Source organism: Bos indicus x Bos taurus, chromosome 2, assembly GCF_003369695.1.
Source record: "Bos indicus x Bos taurus breed Angus x Brahman F1 hybrid chromosome 2, Bos_hybrid_MaternalHap_v2.0, whole genome shotgun sequence".
In the NCBI taxonomy this organism is placed as follows: domain Eukaryota; kingdom Metazoa; phylum Chordata; class Mammalia; order Artiodactyla; family Bovidae; genus Bos; species Bos indicus x Bos taurus.
This window is the reverse complement of record NC_040077.1, coordinates 134,298,599-134,314,093: the sequence shown is the minus strand read 5'-3', so window position 1 is coordinate 134,314,093 and position 15,495 is coordinate 134,298,599. Positions and strand designations below refer to the sequence as shown.

Here is a 15,495-nt window from a genome sequence, read left to right as displayed (position 1 = left end):
GCAAAGATGCTGATGCTGCTGAGCATCGACAGGGTTCTTATACATAAGGAGGAGAACCGGGAATGTTAAAAACAGCGAGAAGGGCAGAGATCACTCAGGTCTCAGGACAGCCTTTGGGTTGACTGATGGTTGTTCCTCTGTCTTCTCACCCAAGCTGAAAAGACTTGAGTTTGAGAGGGAAACATCCTCATTTCATCACCCAGAAAAAGAATCTTGAAGAGCAGAGGGATAGCCGGTGAACTGCTGAGGCTCAAGGGAGGACCACCCTTGGCCGGTCAGAGTCCTCCCGGGGCGCCCGCGCATCCTGCAGCCCCCGGAGTGGTGTCGTTCGGTGGGCTGGCCGTCTTCAGTGTCCTGCATGCTGCCAGACAGCTGGAAGGGGGGCCTCTGTGTTGACCTTCAACTTTTATGTGCTTTAGTTTCTGCAAAAGCCTCTTTCATTTCTCCCCAGAACAGCATCTGACAGCTCTCCTCACTCCTCTGTGTGCGATGGTTTCTTTGTTTGCTTGAATAAAGAAGCTTGTTACCAGGGAAAATGCCTTGGCAAGTGTCAGTGGAGATATCTGTTTCCTTGAAGAAACTCCCGTAAAACCTTTCAAACTGCAGCTTTGGAGTCCCAGAGCCCCCTGGATCCAGAGGCCTCTCTTTATTCCGTTACCTTCTTCAGCCCTCGTTGGGTGATTTTCCAAGACTCTCCTTTGCAGCAGGAAGGCTGAGCCCAACTCCTAGAACTGCTGGGGCACCCGGCGAGCTCACCTCCATCAGTGTGCTTTGCTTCTGGTTGACCCCAGGCCAAGGCTTCTGTGCCGGGCCGGAGAAGGGAAGGGATGTCTCAGGAGGGGTCATTAGGGGACATTTGCCTATTGTTACCCGCTTCAGAAGATTTCTCCAGGCCCTCCTGGGTGTTCACTAAGTTTCTAGCGTCTGGGAGTTACCTGAGCTCAACAGAGGGTGACGCACAGCAGGTGTGTCTGACTGTGGGCCGCAGGCCTCGATCCTCAGCAAAGACATTGCGAGACAGCCTCATCTTCTGCTCTGGTTTCCTTGCCCACTGCTCCTCCCCGGTCTCAGGCTTCGTCCATCGCACGCCCTCTGCCTTTGCACACAGGCTTCCTGCCCCAGGATGCTCCTCTTCCTCCCGTGAACCCAGTTGCAGCATCACCTTCTCAGGCACCCTTTTCTGACCACTCCGGAGGCCAGCTGCCTGCTCTCCCTCACGCCTGCTAAATCGATTCAGTCGTGTCCTACTTTTGGAGCCCCTGTGGACTGTAGCCCACCAGGCTCCTCTGTCCATGGGATTCTCCAGGCAAAAATCCTGGGGTGGGTTGCCAGGCCCTCCTCCAGGGGATCTTCTTGACCCAGAAACTGAGCCCATGTCTCTTAGTATCCCGCGCTGGCAGGCAGAGTCCTTTACCACAGCACACCTGGGAAGCCCAGAGCTCGCTCTGTGCCTGCTTTTATTTTAGGACTTCTCACGTGCTCTTGTAGTGATCTGCCTGGATGTTGCCTTGTTGCTCGGTCGGTAAAGAATCTGCCTGCAGTGCAGGAGACCCGGTTCAATCCCTGGGTCAGAAAGATCCCCTGGAGAAGGGAATGGGAACCCACTCTAGGATTCTTGCCTGGAGAATCCCACGGCCAGGGGAGCCTGGCGGGCTACAGTCCACGGGGTCGCAAAGAGTCGGACACGACTTCCCAAATAAACCACCACTGGATGTTCACCTCGCACCAGGCAAGAGCTCCTCGGTGGCCAGGAGCTGGTCTCACACACACTGCCTGGCACTTCACAGACACTGTATCAGTTTGACTTTCTAAGGCTTTACGTATGAGCCTCATCCAGGTTGGGGCTTCCTTGATGGCTCAGACAGTGAAATATCTGCCTGCAGTGCAGGAGACTGGGTTGGATCCTTGCTTTGGAAAGATTCCCCTAGAGGAGGGCATGGTAACCCACTCCAGTGTTCTTGCCTGGAGAATCCCATGGACAGAGGAGCCTGGGGGGCTACAGTCCACGGGGTCAGACATGACTGAGAACTAACACTTTCACTTCACACTTCCCATCCAGGCTGCCTTTGGCGCTGTGGGCACAGCAGGTACTGCGCAAATGGGAAGGGCGGTGAGCTGGCAGGGGCACACCATCATGCTGGCTTCCAGAGTTTTGGGCTCATAAACAACAGAAACAAATATTCCGCAGTAGCCCCCAAATGCCTGGAATGATCCACCTTCTCTGGGGCCCCTGTGTCTAGAGCCCTAGAAGAGAGAATCAGATGGTCCTGTTTATTTCCACTTGGATAAAGCATCATTCCTGGCTGTCCTTCCCTCCTTCCCGAGCCTCTGCAGAGGACCTAGGCTTCTGCTGCAGGCTTGGGCACTGGTCTTGGCTGCACCTGAGGTGACGGGTCAGCAGGGCCTCCACGCTCAGGGCTGCAGCCACTCTTCAGAAAGACTGTCTAAGGGGGACAGCAGGCACAGTGACCCCTGGGCCCCTCTCCAGGGCCACATGCCATTCACCGTGAGCACCAGGAAGGATCTCACAGGGGTCTCACTTTGCAATGGTAAGACACCTGGCCTCACTAAAGGAACTGAGACAAATAAATTTCAAGTCCCCATGGCACCTCAAAACCTGCAGGTAGTCAACAGAACATGTCTTTTTTTCCCAGTTCAGTGTTCCTGAAGATGAGATCTTAGCATCCAGAGTGCCTTGGTCCCCTAGCAACAAAAGCAGCTAAGAATATACTAAGCACTTCATTGGCATCAGGCAAGTATTATTCCATCCCACCCCACTTCCAGTTTGGTGCAGTCAGGCCCTAGGCCTGTCCCACTTGACAGATGTCAAAACAGGACTCAGGTTGGTGGCATGAGCTGATTGAGTGCATGGAGGGATCAGGTCTCGAGGCCAGTTAGACTCCGTAGCCCATGCTCCAGACCTGTGTTCTCTGTGGCCCAACCGGCATGTCCCAGCAGCCCTGGTCTCCAAGACTCACCCCTCGCCAGGCTCAGGTCAGCTCAGCCTACACCAGCTCCTGAAAGCTGCACATTGCCCCTGTGTCAGGAAGGGGAACATCCGACCCCATCTGCCTGCTGATGTCCAGAGGTGAGCCCCAATCCCAGCAGCAGGAATGGCTGCTCCTCAGCGCTTCGCTGCCTGGGAGGCCTGGGGCCGCCCTGGTCACCCGCGCGTTCCCTCAAGCCTCAGTGTCCTCCCATGCCAGGCTCACCGACCTGTGGATGCTCTTTCATCTCAGCTGTCTTCCTGGAGGCACCTTCTTTCTTTCTCTAGATCTGAACTCTGCTCACCACTGGCTTCACCAGTTATCACCTGTATAGACTGAACCTGGCCGCCATCAACCCCAGACATTGGTGGGAGTACTTCTACCCTCCATGGTAGCGCTTGTCCTCACTCTAGAGAACCCCCCTGACCCCCAAACACTGAACGCATGAACTTCTGGGCTCTGCCCTTTGGCCACATACTGCTGTGAGCAGTGGTAATACTAATAATCCAAGTTATTTATCATCGAATCAAGCATATGTGCCAAGCAAAGGGAGGGGACTTTATGGTTTATCTTTTCTAACCCTCACTAGGTTTCATGGTGCCCTTGTACAGATGAGGAAACTGAGGCTCAGTGGGAATGGATGACTCTCCTAAGGTGGCAGGGCTGACATTGTAGGCTCTCTTGGAGCCCAGCCTCTCTCTCCAACCCCTGGACACAGTGAGTGGACCATTTCCTTAAAGATGTCTCAGTTGAAGACATGGAAGCAACCTAGATGTCCATCAGTGGATAAATGGATAAGGAAGTTGTGGTACCAGAGAAGGCAATGGCACCCTACTCCAGTACTCTTGCCTGGGAAATCCCATGGATGGAGGAGCCTGGTGGGCTGCAGTCCATGGGGTCGCTAAGAGTCGGACACGACTGAAGCAACTTAGCAGCAGCAGCAAGTTGTACATATACACAATGGAATATTCAGTTCAGTTCAGTCACTCAGTCGTGTCTAACTCTTTGCAACACCATGGACTGCAGCACACCAGGCCTCCCTGTCCATCACCAACTCCTTGATCAAACTCATGTCCATTGAGTTGGTGATGCCTTCCAACCATCTCATCCTTTGTCGTCCCCTTCTCCTCCCACCTTCAATCTTTCCTAGCATCAGGGTCTTTTCCACTGAGTCAGTTCTTCACATCAGGTGGCCAAAGTATTGGAGTTTCAGCTTGAACATCAGTCCTTCCAATGAATATTCAGGACTGACTTCCTTTAGGATGGACTGGTTGGATCTCCTTGAAGTCCAAAGGACTCTCAAGAGTCTTCTCCAACACCACAGTTCAAAAGCATCAATTCTTCTGCTCTCAGACTTCTTTATGGTCCAACTCTCACATCCATACATGACTACTGGAAAAACCATAGCTTTGACTAGACAGACCTTTGTTGGCAAAGTGATGTCTCTCTGCTTTTTAATATGCTGTCTAGGTTGGTCATAGCTTTTCTTCCAAGGATCAAGAGCCTTTTGATTTCATGGCTGCAATCACCATCTGCAGTGATTTTGGAGCCCAAGAAAATAAAGTCCGCCAATGGAATACTACTTGACCATAAAAAAGAACACATCTGAGTCAGTTCTAATGAGGTGGATGAAACTGGAGTCTATTATACAGAGTGAAGTAAGTCAGAAAGAGAAATACAAATAATGTATATTAACACATGTACATGGCATTAAGAAAGATGGCAATGACGACCCTTCATACAGGGCAGCGAAAGAAACACAGACCTAAAGAACAGGCTTTTGGACTTGGAAGAAGGCGAGCGTGGGATGATTTGAGACAACAGCATTGAAACGTGTACGTTGCCATGTGTAAAATAGATGACCAGTGCAAGTTCAGTGCATGAAGCAGGGCACCCGAAGCCCGTGCTCTGGGACAGCCCAGAGGGGTGGAGCGGGGAGGGAGAGGGGAGGGGCGTTCAGGATGGGGGGACACGTTTGTACCCGTGGCTGATTCACTCCGATGTACGGCAAAAATCATCCAATATTGTAAAGTAATTATCTTCTAATTAAAATAATTAAAAAACAAAAGATATCTCAGCTTTCTCTAAGGCCAGGTGACCTCAGGCTTTAGTGCTCCAGGAAGGGACTAAACTGCTCTCCAGTCTAGAATCTCCTCTCAATACTCGTCCTGCTTTGATAAAAGCTCAGAATAAAGCCACCAGGGGTTCCAGCAACGGAGCGAGGATTTTATCTGTAAATTGCTACACTCTTGGGCGACCCTAGGCTCCTTCCGTACTGTAGACCAGCTGCTGACCATGAGCAACGTAGCAGAAATGGCGATAACGGCACAGGGCGACGTTTCATGAGCGTCTCCTGGGTACCTGGTCTGTGCTGTCTTCCACAGGCTCCAGAGAGAGCGTGTTCCCTCAGTGACGTGGACGTCACAGCAGCTTCAAGGATCCAAGGGACAAACAGTCTCTCTGTTCTTCTTAGAAGCCTCGACAGCCAATCTGTCAGCTGGTCAACCCGCCCCGTCCAGCCCGCTTCTTCCACCTTTCCTTCACCAGGTGACATAAGGAGGTTTTTGCTTTGTTGCAAAAAGTGGGGAGAGGAAAAAGGAAAAAAAAACACACTCTCAACAACCAACAAGAAATAATTAGTGCACATTGTGTCATTAAACACTAGACTTTAATTAAATCGCATGGAGATAAATACCTCTAACGACTGGAAATCTGGGGACCGTAGACAGCAAAGCACTCAGCATAATGGAGTAATAGACTCCGCAAATAGCGTCAAGTCAGGGATTCCGACTTGATTAAGAATCCGACTAAATTGGGTTGTCACCTCGGAGGCTGCACCTACTACCTGAAAATTGCTCATTATCTTCCCCATTTGATCTTCTTGGAGTTAACAAGCCTTTGCGGAAATCGGTCCAATGATCAAAGGACCCATTTATTTGGAATTCTTTCCTGTGTCGGGGTCCTCATCATTGCTGTCTCCTTCCCCTCTTTCTTATTCGCAATGAATCCTCACCTGGCAGCAGCCAGTGGGGAGGCCAGGCTGGAGGTGACCTCTGCGATGTCTGAGATGAGCGGCCCTCTCGTCACCCTGCTGTGGGGACCGAGGCAGCTGGCTCCGGGCGGCAGCGTGGGTGTCTCTCACTCTCCTCTGTCCCCGCCGGCAGCCAGCCCCCAAGTCCAGTCTCAACCTCTCCCTGGTATCTGATCTGTCCTTCTGTCTCCTGCTCCCGTCCTAGGTCAGCATGAGGTCATTCTCATCCAAGGATGAGGATGTCCAGTCACGTTCTCATTCCCATCCTGCCCTGGCCAAAATGACACTGGTAAAGCCTAGGTGCTCAGTCGCTCAGTCGTGTCCGACTCTCTGCAGCCCTGTGGACTGCAGCCCGCTAGACTCCTCTTTCCATGCAAATTTCCGGGCAAAAATAGTGGAGAACTTTGCCATTTCCTCCTCCAGGGGATCTTACCGACCCAGGGATCGAACCTGGGTCTCCTGCATTGCAGGCAGATTCTTTACCGTCTGAGCCCTAGGGAAGCCCATATATAACCAAATAAATAAAACGTATAGTCTCTTAGAAAGTCATAAGAGCTATGGTAAAATGGGGGGAAAAAGTAGGGCAGGGCAATGATGATCAGAGTCCAACACAGCGATATTTAAAGGGGGACCACTCATTTGACCCCTTACAACAATCTTGTGAAGGAATTCGAGCATTTCACCCAATTTCCACTTGAGACAAGCGAGACCTAATTAACACGTAACTTACAAGGTGTTAAACTGCCAAGCAGGAGGAAGGCCTGGGGTTTAACATACATGAAGAATAAAAAGTTTTCTATAAGTTTTGGTAACTTCTGGTGATGGTGATTTTACATATAGTTGGTCATTTCAGTCGCTCAGTTGTGTCCGACTCTTTGTAACCCCATGGCCTGCAGCACGCCAGGCCTCCCTGTCCATCACCAACTTCTAGAGTTTACTCAAACTCATGCCCTCATTCACCCTGTGAATATTCAGCTTTCTGGCTCCTTAATGTGGAGAGCAGCATCTTTGAATACACTTCGTTTTTTTGTAGTTTGTTTACAGAAACTTGGACGCTGGAGACAGGAAGATGGGAGTGGAGTGCGCAGTGGGGCCCTAGAACCCTTGGGGACAGGCAGAATCTTTTTTGTGTAGGAGGATAGAGTGCTGTGATGTTGAAATACTAATGATCACCGTCACATGGCTGTATGTGCTCAGTCGCTTCAGTTGTGTCCAGCTCTTTGCAGCCCCGTGGACGGTAGCCCGCCAGGGTCCTCTGCCCACCGGATTCTCTAGGAAAGAATAATGCAGTGGGCTGCCATGCCCTCCTTCAGGGCGTCTTCTGGACCCAGGAATCGAACCCTTGTCTCGAGCACTGGCAGGCATTAGGTTACCACTAGCGCCACCTAGGAAGCCCCGATCACCATCATAGATTGCGTGCTTACTGTGTGCTGAGTGTTGTGCTAAGTGCTTTAGCACTAACTCACTCATCTGTTCACGCATCCAGCCTCCAACTCTGGAGATGAACAGCTGAAGCTTAAATTCTGGCTCTATTTCCAGTGCCCGACTCTGTGACCCTGCTAAACCTTGCTGATGCTTCAGGGTCCTCCTCTGTGAAGCAGGGTGACGGGGAGAAGTAGATAACTGAATACGTGTGACAGCACCAGGAACAGTGCTCGGCATGTTCTTCAGTTCAGTTCAGTTCAGTCGCTCAGTCGCGTCTGACTCTTTGTGACCCCATGGACCACAGCACGCCAGGCCTCCCTGTCCATCACCAACTCCCGGAGTTCACTCAAACCCATGTCCATCGAGTCGGTGATGCCATCCAGCCATCTCATCCTCTGTCATCCCCTTCTCCTCCTGCCCCCAATCCCTCCCAGCATCAGAGTCTTTTCCAATGAGTCAACTCTTCGCATGAGGTGGCCAAAGTACTGGAGTTTCAGCTTCAGCATCAGTCCTTCCAAAGAACACCCAGGGCTGATCTCCTTTAGGATGGACTGGTTGGATCTCTTTTCAGTCCAAGGGACTCTCAAGAGTCTTCTCCAACACACAGTTCAAAAGCATCAATTCTTCGGCACTCAGCTTTCTTCACAGTCCAACTCTCACATCCATACATGACCACTGGAAAAACCATAGCCTTGACTAGACAGACCTTTGTTGGCAAAGTAATGTCTCTGCTTTTCAATATGCTATCTAGGTTAGTCATAACTTTCCTTCCAAGGAGTAAGAGTCTTTTAATTTCATGGCTGCAGCCACCATCTGCAGTGATTTTAGAGCCCCCCAAAATAAAGTCAGCCACTGTTTCCCCATCTATTTCCCATAAAGTAATGGGACTAGATGCCATGATCTTAGTTTTCTGAATGTTGAGCTTTAAGCCAACTTTTTCACTCTCCTCTATCTCTTTCATCAAGAGGCTTTTTAGTTCCTCTTCACTTTCTCCCATAAGGGTGGTGTCATCTACCTTCTCCAAATCTCTCTAGGGGATTTGGAACATCTTGAGGATGTGGAAAAGGAAGCCCAGAGAGGTGCAGAGGTTTGCCCAAGGATTTACAGCTGACATTGGAAAAACCAAGTTCTGTCTGACTCCAGAGCCTATGTCCTTAATGAGGGCCCCAGACTGCTCCCAAGAGGGAGCACAGGTCCCCAGGAAGGCAGCCCAACTTAAATAAGGCCAGTGTGGATTTGTGTTAACTCTGCATTAGGGAGTGTACTATGAGAGAGGCAGCCAGGGTCTCTGGGAGGCTCAAACCAGCCACTCTCACAATGCTGCTAGAGAGAGGCCCAGCGAACCCTCCTTAATGAACATGTCAAAGGCACCTCCAATCAGCAGCTCTGGGCATTAAACCAGCCATGCAAGGCGATTTGAAATTGTAGTCTGGGCTCATACACAGAGAGGAAAGGAAGTGAGGCATGCGGTTGGTGGGTTGGGGTCTTCATGGAGCCCCTTCATGTGCCTTCACGCATCATTTAATCCTCATAGTCGCTGTGAGAGTGTCAGTCGTGTCTGACTCTTTGCGACCCCATGGACTATATGTCCATGGATTCTTCCAGGCCAGAATAGTGGAGTGGGTAGCCTTTTCCTCCTCCAGGGACTCTTACCAACCCAGGGATCGAACCCAGGTCTCCCGCATTGCAGGCAGATTCTTTACCAGCTGAGCCACAAGGGAAGCCCAAGAATACTGGAGTGGGTAGCCTATCCCTTCTCCAGCAGATCTTCCCACCCCAGGAATCAAACTGGGGTCTCCTGTGTTGCAGGCGGCTTCTTTACCAACTGAACTCTCAGAGAAGTCCTTCATTGTAACCAAGAGTTGTGCAAAGGACCACCCTTACGTAAGAACGCAGGGTTCGTCAGTATCGGGTAGTTTACCGGTGGTCACCCAAGCAGGAGGCAGGGTGCTAGGGTAGAGTTCAGGCCCAAAGCCCCGCCCCCACCCCAGGTCTATCACCAGGTCCAGGTGATGCTGAGCTCAGGCTACCCGTGTTCGCCACAGTTACTAATTGGCCAGTTCTTTCCTGTGAATATCAGAAGTGAGATATGGTCACATTCATTCACAACCAAGGCGGCCATGGGTCTGGGAATCCCAAACTTCTTAATGAAATTCCAAGGCACTCCAAGGTCTGCTGGGGTATCAGCTCTGGGAGGAGATGCGCCACCTCTGGGGACACAGTTGTTCTAGTGGAGTGTGACTAAATGCGATCTGGGTGACACTCCCTGGAAAGGAAGGGAGAGGGAGCGTCTGTGGTTGTACACGGCCGAGCCAGCTTGTAGGAGACGCCATCTGACGGGGCTGTCTTTCTAGGAGGGCAGGGCCTGCGTCTGTTTCACCAGCGAGTCTCCCGGACCGTGGGTCTAGCAAAGAGCCTGGAGAATAGTCAGGGGTACCAACAAACAGGTGCTCTGGGACGACAGTAGCTTGCGCTCACTGGGTCCTTACTAGGATCTGGACACTCTGCTAAGCTTTTCACATGGATGTAACCTCAGATTGAACGTCTGAGGCCCATTCCCCACAGAGCCTGCTTTCGCTGGATTAATTGGACACAGGCACTTTTTAAAGCTCTCGTGTCTAGCCGAGGCAGGGAGCGTTGCTTTTCATCCTCGTCTCATCTAACCCTTCCAGTGGCTCCAGCAGGTGGTTGGTATTAATGTGCCCATTTTGCAGATGAGAAAGCAGGTGTTCAGAAAGTTTAAATAGCCTGTCTCAGGCCACACAGCAAGGAGGAGGTACAGTCCGAATCTGAACTGAGGCAGCCTGACTCCAGTACCTGGGCTGAACCCCAGAGCACACGGAATGAACGGAGGGGACAAGGGCATCCTGGGAAAAGAAGGAAGTGGAGGCGGGGTTAGGAAGCACCTGCAGAGGCCAAAGGCAAGGCAGCTGCCGTCAGCACGAACTCCTCCAAAAGAAAAGACTCCGCTCACGGAGAGACCCCATCCCGGGCTGTTTCTAGAGCAAGAGGGACACCTTTCTGTGCCCGTCGCCCAGCCCTTGGGTGAGAAATGTTTGGACTCGGGGCAAGTGTTCAACTCAAGGACAAATGCCTCACAGACTGGGTAGCAGCCCATCGCGGGGCCTGATAGAAAACAAAAACAAAAACAAACTTTCTTTTGTGACATAGCCCAGTTTACACAAGTTAAATAAGCATTTATGAAATTAATTGCTTGATATTGCATTTTACAAGCCGATGAGTACATCCGTGTACTGTTCACATTTCCCTCTTTAATCCCAAATATCCACTTTCCTTATTGTATCCTCTAATCAGCTTATCCTCTCCCCTTCTGACTGTAATGATCAGTGCCCTAGGGCAAAGCATTCATTCATTCATTAGCTCAGCCTGTATCTCTTCCGTGCCAGGATGGCTTCTAGATGCCACAGCATTTTCTTGTGGGTAACCACGCATCAAACCGCGAGGAGAGAGGGGGCCGGGATGCGTGCTGATTTTCGCTTGCCTTAATATAAAACAGGATTGCCTGCATTTCGGAATTCGCTAGTTTATCTTGCACGGCCAAAGCCCCAGTTACCTCTGCTTCACTAAGTCTTGAGATTGGTTTGGAACTTGAACATATATTCTTCGAAACCATTAAAAGTGGTTTAATTGGCTGCTCAGGGATGTCCTCCACTCTACTGTCTGCATGGATCATCCCCCTCCATCTCTCCCAAGAACTGGGAGGCTGCAAGCCCTCGCCTGGATGATCCACTCCCCTGGATTTATTAATCTTGCTCCGGGCCCCAGAAGCATCAGGCTTCACATTGCAGATCCAGCCTCTGTTCACAGCTGCTCATCCAAGTCCTACCAGAAATCCTACCAGAAATCAGAAACCCAACCAGAAATCAGAAATCCACTGGTACCCACTAAGCTTCACACAACGGGCAAAGCCAGAGTTCTTGTCTGTCAGACTCTTTAACAAGGCACCCCTTACCTTGATGAGCATGGAGATGGGGTGGCCCAAAGGAGGACTTCAGGAAGGAAGACAGATAGCCACCTAGGGTCAAGTAGCACAGCAGGCAGGCAGTGACCTCGGGGGTCATTGTCCAGATCTGTTGGTCAGCCACCAAGCATCTGTACAGACCCAGGGCTGGTTCACATGCAGGCTTTCCCGTTTCTTAGCTGTATGACCTCGAACAAGCCACACAATCCCCTTGAGACAGTCCGATTCTTGGTATCTCTGGAAATTAAGCAAAGCTATGATTTCACTTTCACTTTTCACTTTCATGCGTTGGAGAAGGAAATGGCAACCCACTCCAGTGTTCTTGCCTGGAGAATCCCAGGGACGGGGAGCCTGCCGGGCTGCCGTCTATGGGGTTGCACAGAGTCGGACACGACTGAAGCGACTTAGCAGCAGCAGTATATATATATATAATATATATATATATATATATATATATGCATGCATGTGGCAAACTACAAGAGATTGGAAAGTGTTGGCACAATGGCTGGTTTATTTTTATTCTTTTTAAAAATTTATTTATTTTTATTTGGAGGACAATCACTTTACAATATAGTGTTGATTTCTGCTATATAGCAACATGAATAACCATAGATATACATAGGTCCCCTCCCTCTTGAACCCCCCCTCCCGCCCCCTTTCACCCCTCCAGGTTGTCCCAGCGCGCTGGGTTTGAGCTCCCTGTGTCACACAGCAGACCCCGCTGGCTGGCTGTCCCGCAGACCCCCCCACCCCCTCCCACCCCTCCAGGTTGTCCCAGCGCGCTGGGTTTGAGCTCCCTGTGTCACACAGCGCACCCCGCTGGCTGTCTGTCCTGCACACCCCACTGGCTGGCTGTCCTGCAGATGGTGATGTGTATGTTTCCAAGCTCTTCTCTCCACTCGTCCCTTCCTCTCCTTCCCCTTCTGTGTCCACACATCTGCTCTCCACGGCTTATTAAATTGTCCAAATAGCATAACCTATTGCATCCTAAACCATTTTCAAGTCCATATTTAAGCTACTCAGAAAAGCAGGTTATTATTTTTAAAAGTCACTTAACGTTGACCAGACAGGACCTCTTAAAAGATGATGTCACCATCATGGCCAATACAACAGTTTTCCATGCTTCCTGAAACCCTTTTGCATATACTGATCTTGCTACTTCAGCACTTGCTCGCATGCAGACCAAATAAACACGCACACTTCTCATAGGGTGCGTGCGGGAGAGTAGCATCAACTTGATACAGCATCACACTCATTTCAAAGTCAAAAAATTGTACTACTAATAAAAGAGGTCCAAGACAAGAAGCTGTAACTGAGAGAGGGGCCTGAGGTTAGCGGTGCAGGGGCAATGAATGTAATGGGGAAAAATCCAGCAATCTGAAGATCTGCTGGGGATTGCAGAGTGGCAATGGCTGCTTTAGAATACCAGTGCCCAGTCACTGGGAACAGGACACCTCATTTTTATTTACTGTTATTTGTCAGAATGTGTCGTCTCACCCAACCCCAAAGTGCTACATGATGCAGACATGTGTGTGTTTGCATACACACTCAGTATAAACACACATGTACAATAAATGCATGTGTCTTTTACAAAGAGAGAGATATGGAAGTGACTGGAGATGTAGAGATAGAGACAGTGTATTTCTAGATACTTTCTTGAAGTCACTTCTAGATTCTGCTGCATACTTAGTAGCTCAGGCATGACCTTTGCAACACTTTGGACTGTAGCCCGCCAGGCCCCTCTGTTCATGGGATTTTTCAGGCAAGAATACTGGAGCGGGTTACCATTTTCCTCCTCCAGGGGCTCTTCCTGACCCAGGGATCGAACCTGCATCTCCTGTGTCTCCGGCATTGTGGGCAGATTCTTTACCTGCTGAGCCATCGGGGATGCCTGGAAAAGCCTTTGTTATATAACAGAAACTTACTGCATAGTTGATGAATGAATACATTTAAGAATCCAGGATTCGTGTATGTGTATGTGAGAAAGAGGATGTGAATGTGTTTCTATGTAGTTATAACAGTAACTCAAGGGACAATACCACATTTAATATAAGTTCCTAGCAAATAAAACTGCTAGAAAAAAATACTGAATAAAATACTGGAACACATAGATATGAATTTTTAATCTCCCCCTTTTCTTTCTTTCTCTTCCTTTCCAATTAGGGTTGCCAGGTAAACAACAGGATATACATTTAAAACTGGATTTCAGACTTGAAAATTAAATAATAGTATGTCTCAAATGTTGCATGGTGAAATATTACATGGGATATTTGGAGCTAAAAAATTATTCATCCTGTAATTTTTATTTGTTAAATCTGATGACCCTACCTGACCATTCCAGACAACAAGTCTAAATTCTAACCTTTTTTTTTTTTTAAACGTCATTTCACTACTCAGAGGCTTTCAGAGGGTTTTATTCACCTATGAGATCAGGAAAAACCACCTCCTGGCATCTGACCCTGCCCCCTGCCTCCCGCCCAGGGTGGATGCCTGACCACTGCTGGGTAAGCCCTCCCCTGCTCAGACCTGGCCTGGCCGCCTAAATGCCTGCAGGCAGCCGGGGGCAGAGACCGAGTTTGTTTTGGTTTGTAATTCACATTAGTCGATTCTCCCAGATAAAGTCACAAATCACCGGTCACGGAGTCCTGCTGTTTCATGCATACAGTAGTATCCTGCTCAGATTCAAGCTGCACGCCTACACAGAACCCTTTTCTCTACCTTTCCAGACACTAAAACTGCAATTAGCTTTTCTCTAGTCAGGGAGGGGCTTGTAAAGAGCCTTACTGGAGATAAAGCCTCTGCTGTGGGTCAGCGGCTGTAACTCCTGACCTGGTGCGGGGGTGGAGCGTGTCACCCTGGCTCCAGGGATGGCGTGCAGGCTCTTTGGAGAGCATTCTCTCCCTACCAGACATCCCCAGGCTGCCTTGGGGGGTTTGGAAAGCACAGGGCTGAGAGTACATCAAGGAGAGGTAGGACTGGAAGAGGCAGAGAAAGGGAGGCCTTCAGGAAAGGGGCAGAGGCAAGGCGGCAGTCTGGTGGGACGGATGCAAGGTCCCCCTTGGGGACCACCCTCTGAGTATCAGCTCATCTGGAAAAATGGGATCCCAAGCCTGCTTCTCAGGGTGGTGGAGGGACATCGCGACGGTCTGTGAGAAATGCTCCTGGCAGTCTGCCCTCAATAGACGCTCACGTTCCTTTCCTCAATGCACAGCCTACAGGGGCACCTTGGCAGCCTCCTTCCAAGGCTGGCTTTCATCACGATGGCATGAAGCTGAAGCCACGAGGAGCATGCGCTCAGCAGCTGTCTGAGGCTCAGCTGATGCGAAGATATGAGACCCTGCCTCCAACGGCCTCGCCTGCAACGCATCCTGGAGACAACCTGAGGGCCTGACACCTCTGCCGGGTGGTCCACTCTGCCCTGGCCAGGCTCAGCAATGCCAGAAAGCCTAGGCTCAGCGTCCACCCTCCAAAAACCGCCTGTCACTCACCAGATTCTTTCCAGCCGCTGCATTTTCGGAAGAGCAAGAAGGCTGGCACCATGGCTGTGGCCTCATTTTACAGAAGGGGGATCAAAGCTCACAAATCTGATGTCACAAGAGCCACTGGTCACCATGGTCACCAGGCTGAGCCGTTTGATTTCAGAGCTGGGATCTTCACCCTGGATCTCTGAAGAGGCTGGGGGTGGATTGTGGCTCCGAGAGCACAGGTTTCAAAGTGCCATTTTTTGTCTCCCTTTCACCCTGGGAATAGACTGCAGTCCCTAGCAGCCACACACCCCTGGGCCCCCGAGGCACCCAGATTTGCTTCGAAAGCAGCCCACAGCCGCTCTCAAAAGGAAGTCTCCCCACTCCCTCCCTCACAGCTACAGTTTTGTGTCTTTATTTTCCTGGGTGGGTTTTTCCTTTATTTCTCTCTGTAGCTCTGGTCCTCTTTCCCTGAAAATACAGTTAGCTGATATTAAAAAGAAACACACAATCACTAAACACATTTTATATCGTCTTTGAAGCCTAATGGCCTCCGGCTTCCAGATTGAGAAGTATGCAGTTGGAGTGCAGACCCAGATGAGCTGG

The 15,495-nt window shown here is 50.2% G+C and overlaps 1 long non-coding RNA gene across 1 annotated transcript; it reads right to left on the bottom strand.

The window, feature by feature from the left end:
* Positions 1–4,942: 4,942 nt before the first annotated feature.
* On the bottom strand, positions 4,943–15,285 carry LOC113880193. Its single transcript, XR_003507661.1, has 3 exons — positions 14,914–15,285; positions 11,417–11,662; positions 4,943–5,554 (listed from the first exon to the last, which is right to left on the bottom strand). It is a non-coding gene; the product is annotated as an uncharacterized LOC113880193 (long non-coding RNA).
* Positions 15,286–15,495: the final 210 nt, after the last annotated feature.